The sequence below is a fragment of the Felis catus genome, chromosome B1 (genome assembly GCF_018350175.1).
Source record: "Felis catus isolate Fca126 chromosome B1, F.catus_Fca126_mat1.0, whole genome shotgun sequence".
Lineage (NCBI taxonomy): Eukaryota > Metazoa > Chordata > Mammalia > Carnivora > Felidae > Felis > Felis catus.
Genome location: NC_058371.1, coordinates 11510152 through 11535362, shown reverse-complemented (window position 1 = coordinate 11535362; position 25211 = coordinate 11510152). Strand labels below are relative to the sequence as shown.

At 36.4% G+C, this 25211-nt stretch overlaps 1 long non-coding RNA gene across 3 annotated transcripts in view; it reads right to left on the bottom strand.

Annotated features, from left to right (window-relative positions):
* The window catches only part of LOC111560086, a 673456-nt gene that overhangs the window by 386733 nt on the left and 261512 nt on the right, over positions 1-25211 (bottom strand). For all 3 annotated transcript variants that reach the window (XR_006597321.1, XR_002741596.2, XR_006597320.1), the window contains exon 6: positions 18836-18955. This is a non-coding gene — a long non-coding RNA (uncharacterized LOC111560086). The remainder of the gene's footprint in view (positions 1-18835; positions 18956-25211) is intronic.

Here is a 25211-nt window from a genome sequence, read left to right as displayed (position 1 = left end):
AGTAGAGTAGCTATCCTAAGACTCATACTGGCTTTTTCTGAGTAACTCTGTACTGTCTTTCATAACAATAATCCAAAGCTGGCCATTGTACAACCGTAGTCAAGGATCTTTTCTACAGAACAATTTAATCTACATTGTATTATAAATCCCAAACCCAAGCAAAAACCCTACAGTGCTACTAAAGTACACCTTAAACATTCCTGGCCCGTCTCAGCATGTTGTCCAAGCAAAAGATATATCTTTGCTCCACCCAAATAAAACATTAAAAATACAATTAATTTTGGGGCACCTGGGGGGCTCAGTCAGTTAAGCGTATGACTTCGGCTCAGGTCATAATCTCACTGGGTTCGTGAGTTCGAGCCCCGCATCGGGCTCTGTGCTAACAGCTCAGAGCCTGGAGCCTCCTTCAGGTTCTGTATCTCCTCCTCTCACTGCCCCTCCCATGCTCATGCTCTGTCTCTCTCTGTCTCTCAGTAATAAATAAACGTTAAAAATTTTTTTTAAATAAAAAAATACAATTAATTTCTTTGATGTTTTTCAAAGAGTTGCCAAAAAATGATTCTATGTCATGACATACAGTAAAACGTCCTAAAAATTCTCAAAGTAAGTGGTCAGAACCCTTGTTCCTCCCCGCCCATTCTCCTTCCTGCAAATGTCAGCCCATACCGTTTGGGGGGGGGGGGTGAAAGGGTTGATCCCTCTTTCAACCATTGTTCTCATCCATATTCTTTCACTCATTTTGTAATGGTCCACGCACACACTCGAGTAAATACAGTTCTTCATTTATTTCAGGAACATTTTCCTGTATTTTATCTCTGAATACTTTTACAATTCCATTTGTCAGCCTATCCACATTGATCACCTTCTCTCCTGATGCATCAATTGCTAGATTTCTTTGCTTAACCTCTATAATTCATTCAAGATGTCCTTTATGCTATTCATTAGGTTTGGGCTCCGGATGGTCTTACAGCTAACATGGGCAGCTTCACTCAGACATTCTGTTTGTTCTGGGAGAGCATACATTGGTCGTTGTCACATTTCCTGTCCACCTTCACCACAATTTCCATTAAAGAGCCAAGTGGACTGTATATTCTCTCTAGCCAGAGAGCATGACAGTGAGGTAACAGGAGGTACAGAATGCAGGACACAGTTCTGGTGAGGATACCTGCCTCTCCCTGGATCAAGGACCCAGCATTTAGCCAGTAGTGCTTCCTCTCCCAGTCTGGCAGTATGTCTGGAAGAAGATGAAATTAGCTGGGGCTTCCTCCTTTTTCCCTGGGCAATTATCTGTGGACATAGGGATGGAGATTCCTCACTTTTTCTCTGATGATACTACAGGCTGCGTACTCAATCCCTTCTTCCCTTGTCTGTGAACTGTACTGTCTCACTACGCTTCTGAGATCTCGACCCTCACATTCCTTCCTCAGTACTGTCACAGAGATGGCACGTAACTATTACCTTCTGATGTTCATCTTAAGCTCTTTTAACCTTGAGTCATTCTGTTAATATGATTCATACAAAGCAACAGATGATGCTTGAAAGCCTGTTAAGCAACAGTTACTGCAACCTTTATCATATATTCTATTACATCATTTTGATTAAAATTGTGATATGATGCAATCTAAGTTCACTTAAACGAAATCGGGAGTTGATTATAACGATGGTAATGACAATAATATACAACTGACCATACAAAAAATAACGACCTAGATTGAAAGTGAGAGCTCTGTTGCTTACACATATCCTCAGATTCAGTCACGAAGAGATAGTTACCCAGTGTGAAGTGTCTACACTGAGAATGAAAATAATTCTCTTCTGCCTGACAACAGACCGGTTACAAGTCACTTAGAATCTCCGCACCACTCATTTCTTTACCCGTGACATGGAAAAACGCCCCATGTGACCTGCAAGGACACTAACAGATTAAAGTTTGAGGATTTGGGGGCACCTGGGAGGCTCAGCTGGTTGAGCATCTGACTCTTGATTTCACCTCAGGTCATGACCTCACAGTTTGCGGGTTCGAGCTCTGCACTGACGGTGCAGAACCTGCTTGGGATTTTCTCTCTCTCTCTGCCCCTCCCTGCTGGCTTATTGTGTGCGCTCTCTCTCTCTCTCTCTCTGTCAATAAAAACATTTAAAAAACATTAAAAAGATAAAGTTCTGTGATTCAAATTGTTTACTGCTTTTGTGGCTTCATTCATTATTATTCTAAACATAATCGAGTATATATATTCTTGACCTTATAAGAACTTTACATAGGAATGGATATACTTCATAAGAAAATTATATCCATGTTTTATTGATAAATGTCAACATAATATAATTAACCATTATCTTAAATACTATTTTAGGTTTTGAAAACTCTGTAAACATACAAAAATTTAAATTCCCAAACTACCTTTTAGCAGTTACTGTATTATTCACCCTGCTTTCCTGACATCGTAGAGTCTGAAATTTGTATTGACCACTACTACTAAATAGTACTAATAGTACTTGTATATTACTCGTATAGGCATAGTATAGATTTACGCTTTCTCAAAATGTGGTGCTTAGACTGTAAACAGAATGTTGCATTCACTTTTCATTTGGTACGTTATGTGCAGATATTGAACGCACGTTGAAGAAAAACAAGTAGGGAAGTGGCTTGCTTTCTGTTTGACTTTGGAACAAATGTTAGTGAGCAATCAGGTCTTCTGCTGCCTATGTAGAATTTCTTTGGGGATAAGAACAAACAGTGCTTGCATCCGAGGAGGATGAAGACTTTTTGAGGTTCTTATTTTATAAAGCTCAATGGTGAGGATGAAAATGGGACTTGTTAAGACCTTGGTTTGGGTTTCATTTAGTTTTGAAACTGATTTATTGTATTTTCATTATTCAGCTTCTGTGTTCTGCCTTTACCGTTCAGTGACGATTTTAATCTTCCTACAAGTAATGAGATCACAGGTCAATTCTGAGTTTAATATCAATATGTTACCTGGTAATACGGATGTAATGATAGATGTTTGGTCATTTTATTTTCACACCAAAGAGAAGTGATGATCATACTAGACATGGCATGAGACTTGTGTGTGTTAAAATTATTCTGATAAGCAGAATAATTATTTTCTTCCCATCAATTTTCAGAACTGAAAAGACACTACAGAATAATGTGCTGATCTTATGAATACTGACAAACTCCTATGATAACTAATATTTGCATTATTGCAGGGTTGTTTTTTGTTTTCTTTTCTGATGTTCAAATGAGACTACTACAGTGAGATGAATTTCAGTAACTGTATACATGAGTTGACAGCCATGTACAACTATTGGACAACTACTTAAAGATGAAACAAGTGACAAATTAGGCATTCAATGAATAACAGACACTCTTTGTGATCTACTTTTTCTGTGTATTTTAAAATTAACAATATCAGGGGCTCCTGGGTGGTTCAGTCAGTTAAGCGTCTGACTCTTGGTTTCGGCTCAGGTCATGATCTCATGGTTTGTGGGTTTGAGCCCCACATCAGGCTCTGTGCTGATGGATTCTCTCTCTCCTCCTCTCTCTATACCTCCCCCTACTCACTTGCTCTCTCTCTCTCTCTCAAAATAAATTAAAAAAAATTAAATTAACAAATGTCACCCAAGGTTCTGTTAGAGCAGTCTTTAAAAGTGAAAAGCCCTACCACATATACGACGGTGTTTCTATTTAAACACTTTAATTCACGTACCTAGCCTTTTCTAGACTTCCATCCTAAATGATAATCTTGGGTCTACACTTTTCCGACTTTCTCCAGTTTTAACAAAGCATTTTCACGTGCTTTCTCATCCTTCTTTCTTTGTGGCTCCTCTCAAACTACAGAACTGGCACCTGATAAAGATGCATCTGGAAGTTTCATCAGAACACGTTTTCAAACTAATTTGTTTGATTCGTCTGATGAAAGATCTCCTATACTTTGAACCTTTTAAAGAAAGAACTACTACTGTTCTAATTACAGGGCTTTGTTCTTCTCATCACTGTTTGGGCATCAAACTCCCATTCCTCAGATGTTCTAGGTTTTTCTGTTTCCAAATAGTGTTTCTAATCATTGCATTCAAACAGCTCCCAATATGATAGCAGAGGGTCTGAACCACAGGCACTTTTCCTGTACAGTGTTTATTTATTTTCTGCTGCTGCCTCTTTTTCTGTTTCTAAACTGACTTTCCTGTACAGCTAGGGGTTGTCTTGGCCACCATTATTCTTATGTTTGTCTTCCCACCGAGTTCTCTCTCTAGTGACCCTTCTCTTTCTCTGTATAATGTACCACTCTCCAAGCATTAAAAACAACACAACAGCCATTATCAACATAGATACATTTTTCCTGTAATGTAAAGCCCCTTTATCAACTGTTTATCTTCTTATTTCTTTGAAAGCACCTCTAAATAATTGAATAGAACTACTACATTCGGATTGTTTATTTCCCTTACAGATACTTTGAAACAACTGCTTAAGGATAATATTCTAAATCAACCCAAGGTACTCTTTTAGGCCACATTAAAATTCATCTTGGTCTGGAACCACTTATTATCAATCTTCAGTCAACATAATGTCCACAATTCTGGCATTCTTTTTTGGCATTTAACACTCATTTTATATTTATAATGATGCCTGACTGCAAATCTAGCCTGTCTTATATAGCTTCCAAATAGTCTCTTGGAAAAATCCTAACAACATTTCAAGAGTTCGGCTGTTATCAAACAAACAAACAAACAAACAAACAAACAAAAAAGGGATTTGCAGCTGGCTCTTTAGCCTAAAAAGTGATTACTTAAAATACTGACATTAATTAAAAAGTAGACTTTGGCACAATAACATTTTATTTTGTTATACTGATGTAAGTGTGTGTGTGTGTGTGTGTGTGTGTGTGTGTATATACACATATACATATATATATATATATATATATATATATATATATATATGTCAGAAAGTAGAAAAAAATTGCTTTGTGTTCCTTTTTTAAGAAACCTCAGAAATGGCTAAAGAAAATCAAACATTTAAATAGCAGTTACTATGCAGTGATTCATTTTGTGATAAAAAGAATGATGCTCTGATCTCACTATATTTTGATTACATACAGAACTGCATGTATCAGATGAAGAATCTTTATCACCAAGATAAAACTATTCAAAGATAGAGAGAAGCAAACTTATCTACTGGGCTAACTTCTCCATAAGTTTCAGGTTTAACCCTAGTGATCAAGTAAACAGCCACAAAAACAGATTAGAAAATGGTTCTATTACATTTCAAAAGTAACCATACATTCACAACTATTTCATTTAAAATAGTAAATGGTACTACTTTTCTTAGTTTTTCAATATTGTTTTTTTTTTCCTCTAGACAGAAAGAAATTTTCCATTCAAAATTGCTCATAAAACTTCTTGTCTTTGTAATCAAGTTAAAACTGGAGGAAATGACTTGCCTCCATCAGCAGGATACCATTTTATTAAATTCAATCAAATGTTCTATTTACACACTTCAATCCTCAATAAAATCCAATTTTATTATTTGAAACCTATAATCTTCAGTGAAATTGAATAAGTGTATTTCACCAAAGCTGAAGTGCTCTGTTATATTAATCAGCTAGACACAATTTTATAAAAAGGTGGCAGAAATGGAGTAAAGACAGCACTGGTGATGGTCTGAATTTTGCCAAACTGTTTTCGTGTCTATGAAGTTAATTTTTAGATTTAACGTCAAAACTTTCATTACATAAATACCACACAGTGGAATGAAAATATCTGCATCGCAATCCAGTGTTTAGGTTACACGTGAAGAGATTTTCCATGATCTCTTTTTAGTATATTCACCTTACACATATCCGTTTCTTTAGCTTATAGAATAGGTACCACCTTCTTGGAAATTCTAAGACCAGACAGATGAAACATAAAATACAGTGAACGTAATTAATAAAAGAAGGTGCCGAGTTACAGTGCTTCGGAATAATCTTAAGTACATCATGCCTGGAAAAGAGTAAGTCTCAGGAAGTTGAGCCCACAAGGGCATGGATTCAGAGCAGCCACCATACCCTGAATGATGTCCTTCATGTTCTCTATTAAATCTCCTTAATGTCTCTGGATTCAGTCTGACGAAGCCTACTGGGTATGTTTGTACTTTGTCAACAGAACAGAGCAAATCGCACTGGATTATGAGTCAGATGGCCCGTTTATGGCCATGGATTCAAAGTTAGCTATCTGTGCAACTTTGGGCACTTGACTTAAACTCTCTGAGCCGCAGCAAGAATGCTGCCAAGCTCCATGCCTCACCAGTGGTAGATGGGGCTAACAGCTTATGATATGCTTCATGTAGTCTTATTCTTACATGTGGTCCAGGCAGCAAGTTCCAATCAGCTTAAGGCAATGTAACATTTTTCAACTACTGCCATCCAAAGAATGGATAATTTCTAAGGTCATTTCCATTTGTAACATTCCAAGACTCTAAATGCCCCAGAGCAATTAATCGATTCCTGGTATTAATATTCATAAATGGCTCCTACAGCTCCCAGTTCCCCCAGATAATCCTAGTGCTATCTACAAATGTTTTCCGGTAAGGGGGAACTGGGTGGCTCTGTTGGTTAAGCGTCTGACTTTGGCTCAAGTCATGATCTCACAGTCGTGAGTTTGAGCCCCAGGTCAGGCTCTGTGCTGAAAGCTCGGAGCCTGAAGCCTGCTTTGGATTCTGTGTCTCCCTCTCTCTGTCCCTCGCCCACTTGTGCTCAGTCTCTCTCTCTCTCTCAAAAGTAAGTAACTATTAAAAAAAACTTTTTTTAATGCTTTCTGGTGCTTCCTAGCTCAGTCTCACTATGATGGCTAAATTCTGATTAATAAAGCTGAAGCTTATTAAAAATGCATAACATATATACATGTATATATTATATAACATGTGTATGTGTGTGTACATGTGCATACAGCTTGAAAGAAAGATGAATATTTATAATTTTAAAAATGCTTTAGTCATTTATTACAATTGGCAGTAAATGATAACTTAGCAATGTTTACAAATGATATGTAATTGAAGGAAAAAGAATTACGTAATAAGATAGGATGTGTTTTGACTTTGAGAAATGTTTTCTGGAATCATTTGTCTGTGCAATAGAATGGTGGAAATGTTATCCTGAATTCAATCAATCTCCTGAGCATTCCTCTATCTCTAAACTACCTTTGAAAGAGAAAGTTAGTAAATGTGAAAAAATCCAATTAAATAAGTCTCCTTCCATATACTGTAGCTTGGGCTTGGGAAAGTACAACCATGTGGACTGCAGCATGCATACTTTTGGATTTAAATTTGAGAGATTTATCAAGAAGCACTGTGATAGGGCAGATAGAGCAACGAACTTGGAATTAAAATACAGGATTCAGATAGAGCAATGAACTTGGAATTAAAATGAAGGATTCAAATCATGTCATCGGTCAAACAAGGTATGGATTTAAAAGTGATTTTTTTAATATAAAATTGTAAAAATAATATAATTAGAAAACTATGTGCACTGAATTGTAATAATAACCAGTGAGAACTTATATTAAGAAGCACAAAACTTGGTATGTATATTTATATTCATAAATCTTATATATATGATTTTATATATTTATAAAATGCATTTATAGATTTATATATATATATATATATATATATATATATATAAACCCATCCAGTTATTTTGCTGTCTATTATTTTACCACAGATATTAAAAAGTGCCTAAATGTAAACAGAATTTAATAAAAGCATATTCAATTCTATACCAGTGGCAGTACGTTTAGAAGATGGTTGGCTATAAAGTAATGACTGATCTATGTCATGCTTTCCAACAACTTGTTGCTGGCCTCTTAACAATATAGAGATAAAACAAATGGTTTATAAATAATAATTTTCATGAAAAGAACCCTGGATTCCTTTCCTTTAGATAAAAAATGGGAGTTAGCTTAAAATTAAATAATGATTATTCTTTCCATGCCTTTTTTCAACATCCAAAATGGTGCCCTTGCCACAACTTTCAACTGCTTCTTTCTTCCCTTTAAGGCAAAATAGACAGTCAATTATAAAATAGGATATGAGGAAAAAACCCAAAATATATTTATTTGGTTATATATAAAAGTGAATCATATTTTAAAATGGTTATTATATATAATAGATGCTCTCAGATTTTGTGTGTTTGTTTCCATATGAACTAAGTTAAAGATTATTATGGAAAATCGTAAGTGTATTTCTTTTGGTAAGCAAGTATACTTGCAAAATGAAGACCGTCTGTTAGTAGAGGAATATGCAAAGGAAAGGTAAAATAATACAGTATATTTAAAAATATATATTTTCATTTTAGTTTAGTCATATAATAGCTATGCATGATTTTGGACTTATAAGTTGTGTCTAGACATTTTCAAATCTTTTTCATAAACATAAAATTTCCAAAAATGTATATAAGGAATTCAAACAATAATTACTATTTTATATACTCGCATATTGAAAGTGCCATTAGCAATTTAAGTGGTTATTCTTCTCAATATGGAGACAATTGAAAATTTCGACTACTATGTTCTCATGGATTTTTCATATCACCACAAACTATAAACATTAATTATTAATTAAAAAATTCACGTGCCTGTAGCTTGCTGTATTCCTAAGGCAAAAAGAAGTAAAACAGGTGATTTTTTTTAAGAATATATCTTTAGTCATGGATCCCTGGCTGGCTCAGTCAGTTAAGCACCCAACTCCTGATTTCTGCTCAGGTCATGATGTCATGGATCCTGAGTTGGGGCCCTATCAGGGCTGACAACAGCAAAGCCCTCCTGGGGTCTCTCTGTCCCTCTCTCTCTGCTCCTCCCCTGTTTGCGCGCGCTCTCTCTCTCTCTCAAAATAAATAAATAAACTTTAAAAAAATGAATGTGGGGCTCCTGGGTGGCTCAGTTGGTTCAGCGTCCAACTCTTGACTTTGCCTCAATTCATGATCTCAGGGATCGTGAGCTAAAGCCCCAAGTCGGGTTCTGCCCTGACAGCATAGAGACTGCTTCGGATTCCCTCTCTCTCTCTCCTTCTTTCTTTGCCTTCTCCCACTCATGCTCTCTCTTGCTTGCTTGCTCAAACATAAATAAACATTTTTTTTAAATAGTCAAACTATTTTAAACCCCATTACATATACATCAGGATAGGGAATAGGTATCACTATATTGGCTGGTGTTTATGGGGAATTTATACCATTTATCTTGCTAGAAATTCACATAAAGTGAATAAATAAAGTGCCAAAATACTATAGCACAGGTATGGGTATATTTCATTACAAATAATAAACCCCCATCCCCAGAGTATACAGAATATGAATATTTTTATTAATGTCACTGACTACGTACATTCAGTCAGACAATCCAATGTGCGTTCTCTGCCCATCCTTTCACACTGTGTGCATGTATCCGTTTATCAAATCATCACGTTGTAAACTTCAAATATCTTAAAATTTAATTCGCCAACTATGCCTCAATAAAGCTGAACAGAAGAAAAGAAAATGGGAATACATGCAGAGAGAGTTCAAAGGATTTGACCGATGCCACAGACTCATCGGTTGACCCATGCTGGACTAAAAATTGTCCCTTTCTCCCTTCATTCTTCCCTTCCTCCTATCTTCTTTCTCTCTGTCTCTTTCTTCTTCGAGTAATATCTATTCATGTAATTGGCACCTGTATCAGCTGCTTTGAAATGCACAAACAGGAACCTCTAGAAAATTACTACGTCTACTGCCTGCTCCACTTTGGTGAGTGAAATAAAGCACATGAAATGTAGGACTGAAGTCCCCGGCTAATCAGCAGAGGGACTCTCAAACAAAAGAGACATGACTGTAATCGATACGGAGATGAAGAAAGAACTCATACACGGCACCAGAGATGATGGTCGACAAAATGGCATGCAGATTACCAATCTCACTACGTAGAGTATGTATACACAACAGGTGGGACAGACAGGTTCCATTGACAGAATAAATAAACCAAAAGTGGGTAAGTCTGACCTATTAGTTACTTTCGGACAGCCCCTACAGAAGTGAAGGAAATGGACAAAATATGTATACATTTTTTATGTACTAGTTCTCTAAATTGCCATTTTTTCTTTTCTAACAGGTTTTCTTCAATTTAGAATATGGCCTCTGTCAATAAAGAAGGTGTTTCAAATGCAATAACACACCTTGCTGAACAAATTTATTTAAAATGATATTATCTGCTATTTGTCTTATTTCATAGTGCTAGTTTCCACTGAGTGCTAATAAGTGCTCACCATTGAAGAGGTTCGCATTTAACATCTGTCACCAGCATCCAGCAACTGTACCTACAGGGAACTGTCAGCGAGATTGTTATTCTCCTCTGTAACACCCTGAATCTGTCTCACATCATTTACATACAGATAGTTACAGGCATTCATCATTTCATTATGCTGACGACTTCACTATTCTGATGTATAATGTCTCTTTAATGAGCCTCAAAAAATACAATATTCCTTGATTTATGACTGCTTAACTGAAAAATTATACAAATTGGCGAAAAAGAACCCCTCATATCGTATTTTCATTTTTCCTCCACATTACACTTATATTTAACAGTGACTCATGAGTTAAGATCATGCTTCTTTGACAAAAGAAATGATCAGCATTTGACTTACCATGTTTTAGTGCCACTGCGTTTTATGTGCATATTTAAAGCTGCACAGTGAAACCATGCTGACACTAAAAAGTAGCAAATTAAAATCGATCTTCCTTTTTTCTCCCCCAAGAAAGATGTGTAATGGACAACCACCTTCAATATCACTGTAAGTGTGATAAGGCTTCTGCAGTTGTACTGAAGACTGGCATCCTATTCTTCATGTTCCCTTCTGGAAGTAAGTATTAAGAACCTCCATACCAGAGAGAGCTCCGTCAAGCAACAAAGAAGTAGCAAGGAAAGAAAAAGAATGCAAAAGTAAACCTGAAATGGGGAACAGACGCTTGGGAAAAGGTGAGGCTGCTGTGTCTTTCACCGATAGCTTAATTGCAGGCCCCTCTGGAGACAGCGGGCCCAAGAAGGTGTCACTGGCCTCGTGTCCTATTCCCTTAAAAGCTAAGCCACTGCAGGTGATGAAAAGTGTCCTACTTACTAATTAAAAGTCATTTCCCAAAAGAAACTGGTTGTGCTTCAAACAGGCAAGAGTCCCCAAGAAGTATAAATTGTTCATATGCTGCCAGCTTTTGCAAAGGAAGAAAGCCTTTGAGTGTAGTGTAAATCATATTAGAATGAACACCACATACAATTAAGAATAAAAACAGATCTTGAATCTCAGAAGAGCTCATAAATCAGCATGAGTAAGGCCTACAGAAATAGAAGAAAATTTAGGAACTTGCATCCTCAGATTTGATACTAGCCTCTCTTAGGTTTAGCTTCCATTCCACAGTATCTGAGATTATTGGCAGCTTTCGGTTTCTAAAAGGACAGAAAACGAGGCTAAATTAACCCAGAATCCACAGGAAAAGAGTGGTTCAGTTAAATGAAAGTAAGCACAAGACTGTTCTCACAGAACAAGTGATAGGATTGCATATAGAAATCCCAATAAAAGACATATGATTCATACATACACACACACTCTGCAAGAAAATGTCCTTTTATAAATATATACAAGAATATCGGTTCTGTTACTTTAACATTACCTTTTTATTCCCTAGCTTGATTACTCCCGTTCAGGCTCACAACAAATTACTTTTTGGTTGTATCTAAATATGTGACTCACCCACAGAGAAAAGATAATAACCAAAGTTGATGGGGAAACTGTAATGTGATTCCAATTATCAAGGTATTCTCAAATAGAATATTTCTAAAATATATTTAAATCAATTTAGCACTGTTCACAAAAAGAGTTTTTAAACTCCTTTTCCTAAGTACATGGAAGAGGGCATGATGATTTTCCTCTCTGTAGGTAAAGTTGTATTAGGAGGGTTTTCTAATCATTACTTAAAGGGTCATAGTAGTTACTGGCCTGTGCTAAAGAAAGAATACAAGACACATGTTAAATCTGAATAGAAGATTCCACCTCACCTACAAAAAGCAAGATGTATCATACAATGTTAACAGAAAAATATTCCCAAACATATGCTTATAGTTTTAGGATAAAAGGGGTCTTCATACCAAACATCTTTGAATTGACCAGATGTTTATAATTTTAGGCCAGAAGAGGTCCTGACTTTTACTCTTAGTTTTGCTTTATTTTAAGAAAAGGGGTAACTGCTAACAGCATTGGGCTATTAAGGCCTTATCCCCCTGAGCATCCTATTTACAAAATTGCCTAAAGAAATGTCAGTCGTTTCCTCTTTATTCTAGTCTGGGAGGATGTGCTCATTTACAGGTCTCTTCATTAATGAGGTCAACTAGTTTCCCCAAAATAACAGCAAACATGACCATGAAGTCTTGCTGTCCATCACTTGCACATATATCATAACACCTAATCTTCACAATCGCACTCTTAGACCGGTATTATTTTTATCCACATTTCAATGGTGAGGAAACCGAAGCATTGAGAGGTTACATGACATTGTCAAAACGCAACAGATCAAGTGCTCCAGTTGGCCCTGCGTCTCCGCCTTAGACCCTGGTGGGATTTGTGCTTTGCCTTTCCCGGTTCTTTCTAGGCTTCCTATCACGCCCATTAAAAAAAAAAAATCCAACTAATGGACAAGTTAATAAACAATAAGATAGCCTACCTTAATTCTACCATCTCCTTCTCTTCGCAGGGAAATGGCCTCTGTCCCATCGCTTTATATTCACTCTTCAATCTAGCGCCCCCTGGCCTTGGCCTCACTGCTCCTCTGATCCTGCCCCTGCTAAACCACAGACAGCTGTGACCTATCAGTTGCAAAGATCAGGTCAGCTTTGATCTTAATTGATCTCTCCTTTGCAGTGAGCTCATCATCATCATCATCATCACTGATGTCTCTTTAAAACTCATTCCAAACTGAGTTTACTGACTCTTCCTCCGTCATAGCTTCCAACCCTCCCTTTGAGGCCTCACTTTGAGGCTCCCATTTTTCTGCCTCCGCATTCGATATTGTGCTCCCTGGGATTCCATTTCTCTTCCAATCATCTGCTCACATTTTTAACTGTCTGCAAACTACCTTCAGCCAGGGGTTCAACAGGCACACACTCAAGATCCTCAAAGCAAGGCACAAGATCTTCATAAACCTCTTCCTGTACCATTACCTCAGTGTGAGGCAGCAGCATCCAACCAAAATGGAAATTCATATAGGCCACTCTCATCTCTCCTCTCCCTAACTCTACTTCACCAACGCCCACTATAAAACAATGAGCGAAGTCCTTCTGATCGCACACCTCCTTACGCTCTTCTCTTTTTCTCTACCCAGCCCTTCCCTACCTTGCCAGCCTCTTTTGTATTGCTCACTGTTTATTATCTGAGACACCAAACTGCTATTCTCCTCAGCACTCATCATGTCCCTCCGCCTGCTGTCCCTTGTACCTTTCAAATCCAGCCCCCGCCCAACCGCAATCCCTGGTCCACTCAATTTGCCTACCACTCGACTACTTCCCATGGAACCTTAGCGCCTCTCTTCAGTCCCCTCCTCACATTTTTATGCATGTCTCTGGCCTCGAGATATTTTTAAATAGAAAGCAAACTGCAGTGGTTAAGTGTGTGGCCTCTAGACTCAGCTTTACCACTTACCAGCAGACAGGTTACTTAACCTCTCTTAACCCTACTTAATGGCTGCCTCACATCCGCAAAATGGAAGACAGCCATAGTACATAAGTAATGGAGTAGTGGTGAGGATAAAGCAGAGAATTTTGAGCAAGCCTGGCGTATATTAGGCACTCTACAATACTGTTACAATAGTTGATAAATATTCTCCCCTGGACTCCCCAGTAGACACTGCACTCCTTGAAGTTGGGGATTTGTCTTAGTGTAACTAGCACCTCACACCAAGCCCAGAGCAGGGGCCTCTATACATTGAAATTGATTGAATAAGATGATGTGATACAGTGTTCAAAATAAAAGACCAATTTTATTGGCTTTTGCTCTCTAATTTAAACTCCAGGGGAACTAAGCAAGTAAGATGATAACCAGTGAAAAGTTTCACTGCAGACCTGAGCCCTATGTGCGATTTTTCAGGCCTGATCAGGGGCAATTATGCAGGCATTCCCTGGCCTGCCTCAAAGGATGCACAGCTCGTGCACTGCTCTGTAGAGAGTTTCAGGACCACCGGCCAGCCTTGCTCTTACACATGTCCATATTCTTAGACCAAATGCCTTCAGCAACAAACCTCTTTATCTGAGGTCTTTGGCAGAGGCCCCTTCCTCAGGCAGCTCTGCTGGGACCTCCTCATGGAGGAACCTTGAACCCACGTCTCTCCACTCTGACTCAGGAACTTCCCACTCCTACCCTTACTTCCTTTACTTCCTGGCACCCTGGCCCACAAACCCGGAAAAGCCTTTTGTCCAGAGCTCTAATCAGCATAAATGAGACCCACATCTGTGTTGATCCACCTGACTCCCAACCAGTGTGTTCCATGAAGGAAAATGAATTAGGGGGGAGTAAGGGCTGTCTCCAAATTGGTTCCCTGCTTATATTAGCCCAGCAAGTGATTAAAGGCTTCACTGCTACTTTCATTTTGGCTTACTGTCTTAATTGACTACTCAGACACCTGGCAGTTCAGCTCTCTTCAGCTCAGTCCAACTCCTGACAAGTAAGGAAGAGACTAAGAAAGGTGGGAGATTTTGTAGGGAAAATATCCTGGAAAACGATATTTTGCTACCCTTCACTTTATAGGAAGATATCTTTGAGTGCTTCTATGATTTAGAAACAGGACACTCTTAGGTTACAAGATAGCTTAGAGATTTCATAATATACTTTGTTCATGGATATATTATGAACCTGGCATTCTTTGTGAACCGAGGGCACAGTTATGGGTGGTGATGAAGCTCTACTGACTCCTAGTTCAAAAATTAAACTTCCATAGTGTTATATATTATACCGGGTTGATTCTGGAAATATACCAACTTCCAGAATATTCTGTTTTTTGTGTTCCCTTTTTGGAGTTAGTGTTTGTGTTGTCACTACATCACCCATCATGGCGATCCTCCAAAACCACGTGGTTGGAGAAAAAGATTAGAATAATCTGAAAGGAGAAGTATAAATGTATGTGTTTGGGTCATGCAAGTAGGAAACATCAGCTTCGTCAGGTTTCTAAATGAACTTATTTCAGAGTGAAGGCTATAGATTTAAGAATATATGCCTCTAGCACCATACATTTAAAATTGTCTAGATTTAGAGAAAGGGAGAGTAGATATATTGGCCAATAAGATTTACTGTCCTGTTTTAAATCAGTCTTATTTGGAGACTTCTAAAAACAAGGGGGGCACAAAGAGGGAGAAAAAAGACACCGGCTACACATTCACATGCACGAATCTCTTGATGAGAAGTAGGGACAATGAACACATTTTCAAAAGAATCGTCGTCAGCCCAACAAGTACTGGTGGGGACAGCTAAGGCAGGATTCCGCGGACTCTCACCTCACAGTGAAGGATACCATAGGAAGATGAGAAGTGAGGGAAGAATTAAGAAACCTAGTACAGCACGTTCCGGGGCACCTGGGGGGCTCAGTCACTTAGTCTCCAACTCTTGATTTCAGCTCACATTGTGATCCCATGGTTCATGGGACAGAGCCCCGAGTTGGGCTCTGCACTGACAGTGTGGAGCCTGCTTGGGATCCTCTCTCCTTCTCTCTCTGCCCCTCTCCCACTGGCACTCACACATACTCTCTCTTCCTCAACATAAATAAATATGCTTGAAAGAAAGAAAAAGAAAGAAAGAAAGAAAGAAAGAAAGAAAGAAAGAAAGAAAGAAAGAAAGAGAAAGAAAGAAAGAAAGAAAGAGAAAAAAAAGAAAAAAGAAAGAAAAAAAGAAAGAAAAGAATTGCATTTAGCAGATCCATTCTGGGTCCAATTTCTGAGTCTAAAACAAAGCTGAAATAAAAGACAGGGCCTCAAGGAATTCATCTTTGAGAACAGACCGTCTCTGAGACTAATCTTTGCATCTCAGCCTTTTTCATATTATTTTTCCATTTCCACTGCTTGGTATTCCTCAGTTTCCTCTGGCTATGCATCAAACATTTTTTTTTTTAAGAAAGAAATACAAATACTGTTGGCATGAAGTCAAAACCTGTTCCTTAGTAATTGAAACACACTTTATAGATACTAAGTGCAGGTCTTCTATCATAGAGGCCAAAAAAACCCCAAAAAAAACAAAAAAAAAAACAAAACTCAATGGAAACATCCCTAAGTATGAATAAGACCGTTTCCTTTGGACTTTAAATAGTATGAAAGATCTCGGTAAGAATTACAAAGAAAGTGTAAGAAGAGTAAGCCACGGTTAATCTTTCATTATGTTGTTTACTTAAACGAAGACCTAAGTTCTTACATGATGTAGTTTTTCCCTTAAAAACTATCATTATTATTATTATCAGACTATCATGCAAATGGAATGTCGTAAGTACCTTTTAATACTAGACTTAAGGACAAAAGCAACTGATACAAAACAGTGTGATTTATCACTTACTGGGCTATTTATTATTTCAGTCTTACATCGATGCATTTAAAAATTTTATCCTAAGGTAAAGTTAGAAAAAACACCTCAAGTATACTACAAATTATCTGCCACACAGAGCAAACAGGAATTTGCAAAAACGTCATGTCAAGGAAATGTTAAATTCCTATACTTGAAGGCCAAACAAACAAACACAAACAAATGCTCTTATTAAGCAAACATCTCAGTGAAATATTTTATATACCAACACCACTAGAGGGCTTGATACGTTTTGCTTAATAAAAAGAATTTCTTAAACCAGGTTGCCTTCTTGGTAGACGGGAACTTCTATACATATTCATCCTTCTAATCATAATCATTTAAATACACACATGCGTACATTGACACAAAATATAATAAAATGATTAGATCAAGGGAATTTTATAGACTGAACATGGTGTTAAACCATTTAAGTGTGTTCAACCGTATGGTTTTGAATATCACTTAGTCTTAAATGACACTGAACATTATTTCTGCAAATTTCTATTTGACAACATGGCTCTGATAAATGGTCTAGGACATTCTGGAAGAAGATTAATAGTTTTAAAGCAACTCACAGATTTCTCTCAGATGCAAGTAACCAACAATATTGATTAAAAATAATTTGCTTCAGAGTAGTGTCTGCTTTTTACAGGAATATTTACTTTCATGAAAACTTTTCTATGACCCTGCCTCGAAAAATTGTATTTTAAAAGACATTAAAACTGAATTTCTTCTTTAGTAGAATAAGTAACATGTTTAATAAGTTTGACTTTGTCTCCAGGGGTATTTGGCTTTAAATCAATTTTATTATTCAGTCATATTGTGAATACATATTTTTATGAGATAATGAGAGAATAAAAATTATGACACTCAGCTAAAGGAAACAAGTCTTGAGACTGATTCAAAAACTTTTACTTACCCATTTAAAATAGGAATGAGACCCATTATCCCATGTCTTGGAACGATTTAAACTTTACTATGCATAACATTTTCAAAATTTGAAGTGGAAAATCTAAGCTGGTACTACATTATGTGAAATACCTCTGGAATTATGATTAAGTAAATGAAATATAAATTGTTACATTCATAAGAATTTTCCCAAACTATGTGTTCAGTTTTAGGGGAAAAAAATGTCAGTATGTCATAGGATATCTAAAAAGATCTTTCGTTATCTGAATTATTTTGGGGGTCAATAACACAAGTCAAAACAGAAGCCATATTTGACTCTATTCCAGGGTGACATTTAAAATGTGTAGCTATCTGTAGTGCACGGACCTGACCAATGGGAAGGCCCTGCTGGTGAGCTCTGAGTATCCGCAGAGATTCTACAAGCGACTTTTAAAACCCAAAGAATGCTTAGTTGTCTGGAGGTTTTCTTATTAAATACAATCTCCCCCAGAGGTTATGTTTTTCTGTGTAATTCATGGAACTATCCAAGACACTGCAACCTAAGAGATTCAGCTGGCCACCTGTAGTCCGCCAGCAAAATGGCTATCATTTCATCCTCTTTACCAGTCATAATAGCACTTACTCACGAATTACAGTAGGATGCTGTGGAATTTTATGTGGAAAATATATATCTTCATTTGTATGACCAAACCAAGCCCTCGGGTCAATTGACAAGGTTTTTGCAAGGTTTTGTTCATTTTTATTCTGTCTGAATGTAATAGTTCTGTATGATTAAACTGCAGATGTGGTGGGTAAAGAGCATTTGATAACTTAATAAGGTACAGATGAAGCATTTGAAAAACTGAACTCATGGCTATTATCACTGATGGTTCAATAGATTTAAAAATATCACCAACATTTAAGCATTCTGCCTTATAAAAGTATCTCATTTGTTATATTTGTAATCTTATAACTCATAATGTATTGATTGTTCATGGTAAGACTATCATTCTTCCCAGCCTAGATTTGTAATTTACTTTCTCATCAGAAAACTGTCACACTACTAAATATATTCTGGCAAAGACCTTCATGACATGGTAAACAATTGATATGTTGTCCCTCCCTTCACTTTGGTTTACCCCAAACATTTATTTATTTATATATAGAGATGAAGAGCTTTTCTCTTATCAGCAAGTATTTCGGGAGTTTTGCAGTATTCTGCCTATTACTGCTCCTACACTATATGTTACTGTGTTTTGTTAATCTATATATGTTATTCTTAAATTATGTTAAAGTGTAGCACATATGACATTATTGAAACACACAAAAAATAACATTCTAATTCCATTAGAAAATACTCACAGTGATACACCTCTATGAGCGATCTTAGTGCTTCATCCAGAATAAATATCACATGAGAAGAATATTTCAGAAGTTACTTTTGTCTCCTTTCTCTAATTTACATGATCACTGCATTCAAGTCTGGAAAAAAAAAAAAGTTAAATGTCTCACTGTTAAATACAATGGCATAATTTCTATGTAATTTGTAAAACGGTAAGAAAATGCTAGAATATACTCCTGAATATAGTAAGTTTCTGAATACTGAATAAGTAGGAAGAATTTTAAAATGCTATTTATATATGATGCAAAAATCATCAGGTCCACCAAAATTATATTAAATGTGTGTTAAGCGATCCTACATATTACTTTTTGCTTCCCCAGTAACATGTGAAATGAATCTTTACAAACTCCAAGTGATCTTAACCACATATACTTCTATCCAAGATAAGTATATTTAGATTACTAAGGAAGGTAGAAAATATATTTTTTCTTTCTACCAGTTAAGTGATTTTCATAAAACCAACATATTTTGCTGAGTACAACTAACTCTGAGTGTTGAAGGAGTCATACAGAGTAGATTTTATTCTTCTATATGCAACTAAGTCATGAATATCCAAGTTGTGTTTAACAAAAGGAATATACATTCGAACACTGAATGAGATTGAGTGAGAGATTTGTTTAAAAAAGTTGTAAAATAATCATGAGTTTTCCAATAAGCTCTGGAGGAAAAAAAAAACACGAACGGGTATCTTCACATTCAGTGGTCTACAGTCTGCCAAGGGAGAGGAACAGACCTTTGTGAGAGGGAGGCTTCCCATAGCTTACCCATCAGTTAAAACCAAACCGACAGACTCTGGTGAAAAGGGCTTCCAATGGAAAGACTCCTTAAGGCTACTGATATTTTTTAAGTTGTCTTAATGGGAATAAACTTAATATCTACTAATAAAAGCCACAAAGTTTCAAAAGACAGTACTTTAGGTATTAAACCAACAAATAAAAGCTCTTTTAGGTACAAATGCTATAACGCTCTCAACCCCGCCTCCCAAAGTCAGAATATGATGGATTCATTTCCTGTGAGCCCTCGATATTGTCACAGGGAATAATAGCAACAGAAGTCACCCAATGTGACAGTCACTGTGAGGGGAGACAGTCTGAAGAATAAACATCGTGAAAAGACTTGTCTCTCCCAGACAAAATCTCTAACTCTGAATACAATTAACTAACTAACGTCGGTCAGCGGTAGTTTCTACTGTGGATAACCCACTTCCTGTCTGATTGGTGGATATGTCTGCTTTGATTTTTAATATCATTTTAATATCATCTCTGCCTCTCATGCATGACATTTTTTTTTCTCTTCCTGATCATATAACTGTTAATCCCTGCTGTCCAGAAACTTGAAGAAGCAGTTTGTATACTGATAATAATTTTACACAAAAATTTCTAGATAAAGATCACAGATTCAAGAATTTCATTCGGAAGTATTCTCATTTATAACTTCAATTGTTCTTCTTATATCTTTTCTATGAACTCCTTTAATGTATGTGTTACTTCTCTGTTACATCTCATACTCTTTCTAGCAGCTTCTGTCTTAACAGTTTTTCTATTTTATTTTTGATAAATAGTTTAACAATTATCTCATCATGTCCCAGGCAATAACTTCTTTAAAAAAAAGTCTATCAGGGTGCCCAGGGTGGCTGGGTTGGTTAATAAGCATCTGACTCTGGATTTCAGCGCAGGTCACAATCTCATGGTTGTTGGGATTGAGCCCCATGTTGGGCTCCATGTGGAGTGTGGAGCCTGCTTGAGATTCCCTCTCTCCCTCTCTCTCTCTGCCTCTCCCCTGCTCATGCTTGCTCTCTCTCTCCTCTCTTTCTCTCTTTCTCAAAATAAATTTTAAAAACACATTGAAAAAACTCTTTCTGTAACTTCTTTTTTCAAGCTGAAGTATACTGACACACAATGTTACATTAGCTTCAGGTGTGCAACATAGTGATTGGACAGCTCTATACATTATGCCATGCTACCATCTGTCACCAGACAACGCTATTACAGTATCACTGACTATATTCCCTATGCTGTACCTTACATCTCTGTGACTTACTCTTTCTACTACTAGAAGCCTGACCTCCTACTCCCCTTCACCCATTTTGGCCATCTCCCCCCCTTTCTGTCTTCTGGCAGCCACCGGTTTGTTTTCTGTATTTATGGATCTGTTTCTGCTTTTTTTGTTTGTTCATTTTTTTTTTAATTTTTTCATGTATGCAATTAGGACCATGCAGAGTCAATCCCCTTAAGTTAGAAATCATTCAAGAAATCACTATATTGTACACCTGAAACTAACGTAACATTGTGGGTCAATGATACTCTAACTAACTAACTAAATAAATATTTGTTGAACTATTGAATGAATGGGCAAATGAATAAATGAAGAGTTTCTGCATTTGGTAATGACGATGGCCACTAATCCCTCACTGATTAGGTTTTATGAACCTTGTTTGTATGGAAATTCTTCTCGCTCAGTGACTGAGATATGTGTTGTTTTTCAGGGTCTCCTGTTTCGGTTTCCATTAAGTTCAATATTCTGTGTCAGCAGGAAAATTTACAAATTCTAGGTAGGTAAATTTAATGATATCAAAGTTGAATCTACTCAAGGATTCCTTTTCAAGATTTTTAGAGACCAATGACAGAGCTATCAGAAATGTTAAGGGGGTGCGGAATAAACGTTGAGGGCTATTAGAAAAAGGATATCATTCATTACCCAACATTTCACAAAATTACAATCGAGTCCTGACCAATTTTGAAACCATTTTCATCCTGATATTTCCATCCTACTTCAACATTGTTGTCAACTGTTTTATAAACATTGAGTGCCACGCTGGTGGAAATATTTACTCCCAAGGTCCACCAGAGGAACATCATGTAAAATCACTATACTAATTTTTTTTTTAACAATGAGGATCACTTTTCTCATTAAGACAACAATCTTAAAATCTACCTGGCTACTTGCTGGAGAATACAAAATTATAAACTTGGTATCAAGCATATAAAAGGTGGGAGGGGAAGAGACAGTGATTCTTCCATTCAACATCCATGTCCCTTTCCTTGTATCCTCACATTCTCACTCATGACTTACGCACTGACCCTGTCTTTTAGCTTATGGAAAACAACAGGTGAAAGTCAGGTCTATTTTGCTTTTAGCAAGAGTCTTCCCCTCAGAATCCTTTTCTGTTCTCGGTGGACATATTGCTGCCCTAAGAGAAAGGCCAGTGGTGGAACCCAAGTGGCTCCTGAATTCTTGTGCCACCGACAACCAAGATGGCCCTGAAAATTCCAAGTGCTGAGAAACAACAAGGCTCTTGCCAGTATGTAAACTTCCCACTTATGGCATATTTGAAGGATTTGCTTCTATGACCAAAAATAAACAAGGCAAACCAAATCGAAAATAAAAGCAAATGAGGCTCTGAATAACATTAGAAACCAAACATCCTCTGATGTATCTTTTGATGCTTTAGTGTAGCTACTACTTAACCTAGGCTTTTTGCACAAGTCATTGTTGAGAGGGTTATGTAAGAGATGGGATTTTTTTTTTTTCCCACTAGGCATTGCATTGTCAATCCTTCCCCATTTGATTAATTCAAAACAAATTATTTAAAAATTACTTGAGTGGGTTAGCCAACATTTATTGTTACTTGTTAGCTGTTATTTAATTTCGACATTTATTTATCAAGCCATATGGGTAAGTGTCTTAATGTGGCCCAGTAGTATTTTTCTGTGCTACATTTCTCTGAAGTTAGTATCCGTACTTTATTAAGAAATCTGTAATGTGTGGCAACAAATATGTATTTTTCACAGCAATTTTAAAATCAGAAGTCCATAATACAGTAAATCCACATGGAAGAATGCAAACAGATTTCCAAGACATATTTGCAAGCTGTCTGCCTGATATCTGGACATAGTATATCATCTGCTTATAACAATGTTCTCAATGGTATTTAAATTCCCAGAATATTCAACTAAAGCATCTATATTTTGGATTCATTATATTTTGGTAAGCATGTCTGGGAACCAAGCCACCACTAAAACCACAAATAATGGTCAGAAATGAACGCTGCATTCTGATTTCTAATTTGGGATTCAATATGCAGAGAATACCATCCATTTTCCCTCAGCATCCTACTGACTCCTCAGGGGACGTCACTGCTACCTTGAAAAGTGTCCATCTCAGTCTCACCCTGGGAAATCCAAAACAGGATCCACTAAACGTTTGGCTAACACAAAATCCACAAGTTGGCATGATAATAACACTAACAACAAAATAACAGTAACTAACATCCATTAATTAGTAATTAGATGCCAGGTCAACAATGTATATCGATTTTTCATTTGTATATGAATTAAAAAGTATCATTATACACCACACATTGCCTGTTAGGAAAATGAGGCACCAAGCAATTTTCTCAAAGTCATGTCACCAAGAGTCAAATCAGTCTCATGACAATGTTAATCCCGTATCCTTTCCATTAAATTTTATTATGTTGTGACTGAACCGTTTATGACAGAAAATGAAATGTTTTTTTTAACCAACTGAGTAAGAAATGTAATATAACACATGGCCGGCAATACTTCAGTTTTTAAAAATATAATGTATAGGTATATAATGATTATTTAAATAGTAAGAAAAAATCCTGAATAAGTTGAAAAAAATTAGGTCCTCTGAAGTATCATGTTCACATTAAGTTCAATAATAAGGATATGGATGTCAGCATGCTAGCACTGAATTTCTGAATTAAATCGTTATAGAATATGCATGGGAAATAAAAATGAGATATTTATACAACTGTCAGAAAATAAATATACTTCAAATAAATTCTGCGTTTTTGAGGTTTCCACAAATACAAGGGAATATATATATATATATATATATATATATATATATATAAAATATAAACATATATGTAAATATATATATTTATATAATATTTTAAAAATTCCTGATTTTCCAAGAGTAAATGTTACGGAACACTTAAAACAAAATTTCAGTGTGTAAACATGTTTATACATTGAGCAGTTTAAATCAATATTTAAGTCCGTAAGATGATTCCCTCTAATCCAACGATATTCATGTTAAAATAAATAAATGAGTCTAATTAACACCGCACTAGTCCACGTGAGGTAGATTTATATTTGGACAGGAAATATCTGTGAGAGATCAGATTTATTTTCTCAAGTTAAACCAAATAATGGCATAAACTGTGCCTACCTGTGGGAAGACAGTGGGTAGGCTGATGCAGACTGAATTCTGCACAGTGCAAATAACTTCATCCTATACACATTGTTTTCACATCACCATCCCACATTGAAAATCTATACAGAATATTTTACACGACCATTAATTACAACTAATTTTATAGGAGGACAGCCTGCAAGCTCTTCATTGCTATAGTTTCTTGCTTGTGTGTATGTTTACTTTATAATTTTACAGCATTTCTGCCAATTACTACAAAAACTCTGGGCTCTCGCCAAACGCAGTATATCAGTCAATGATGTAGAGATTTGCTGACAAACTTCAGATGCCATAGAAAAAAAGAAAATTGTAAAAATATCTGCCTATTTCTTCCGGGTATAATCAAGTAATAGGTTAAGAATTTGGAAGAATGCACAAATTATACCCTCAAGAAGGATGTCACTTCCTCAGTTAGAAGTTTCAAAGTTAATCATGGCTTATTCATGTGAATCTTTAATTTTTTTTAAGATCTATGCCAGATAGTTTAAATACTTTTAATCTAATCTTTTATAAATCAGTAATTGATAAAACCTTTGTAAATGGGGGAGGAGATGACTTGAAATTTACAGTTTAATATCCAAATTAGCACAAAAAATTTGTTTGCAAGGACCAGCCTGTAAAGATACTGACAAGTATCTGACAAGAATGAGAACAGGACATAAAGGCCAAATGCACATTGGTCCGAAATGATAAAGTTGTCCAAATGTGGAATTGGTTGAAGATGAATTTATTCTCTACAGAAAATAATTTAGCAGCTTCACAAATCATAGCCAGTGGTGCTAACCTGAACATCAAAACCACTTGAGGGAAGAATATTGTGTGTGTGTATGTGTGTGTGTGTGTGTGTGTGTGTGTGTGTGTGTGTGTGCGCGCAGTGTGTTTGTGGTTTTGAACCCTTCTATGATCTTCCCTTGTTTGTACAGTCACTAATATTGTGTCAGAAAAATGTGTAAATTGTGATTTTGGAGATTTGGGGGAGGGGATAGTTTTCAATTTTCTTGCAGTTTCCCATCATCTGTATTTCATTTTCTGCCAAATAGAAATGTTTGTTTCTCTGTTTGTTGGTTAATGTTTTAATATACTTCATAAAAGTTTTGTTACTTTAATTGATTG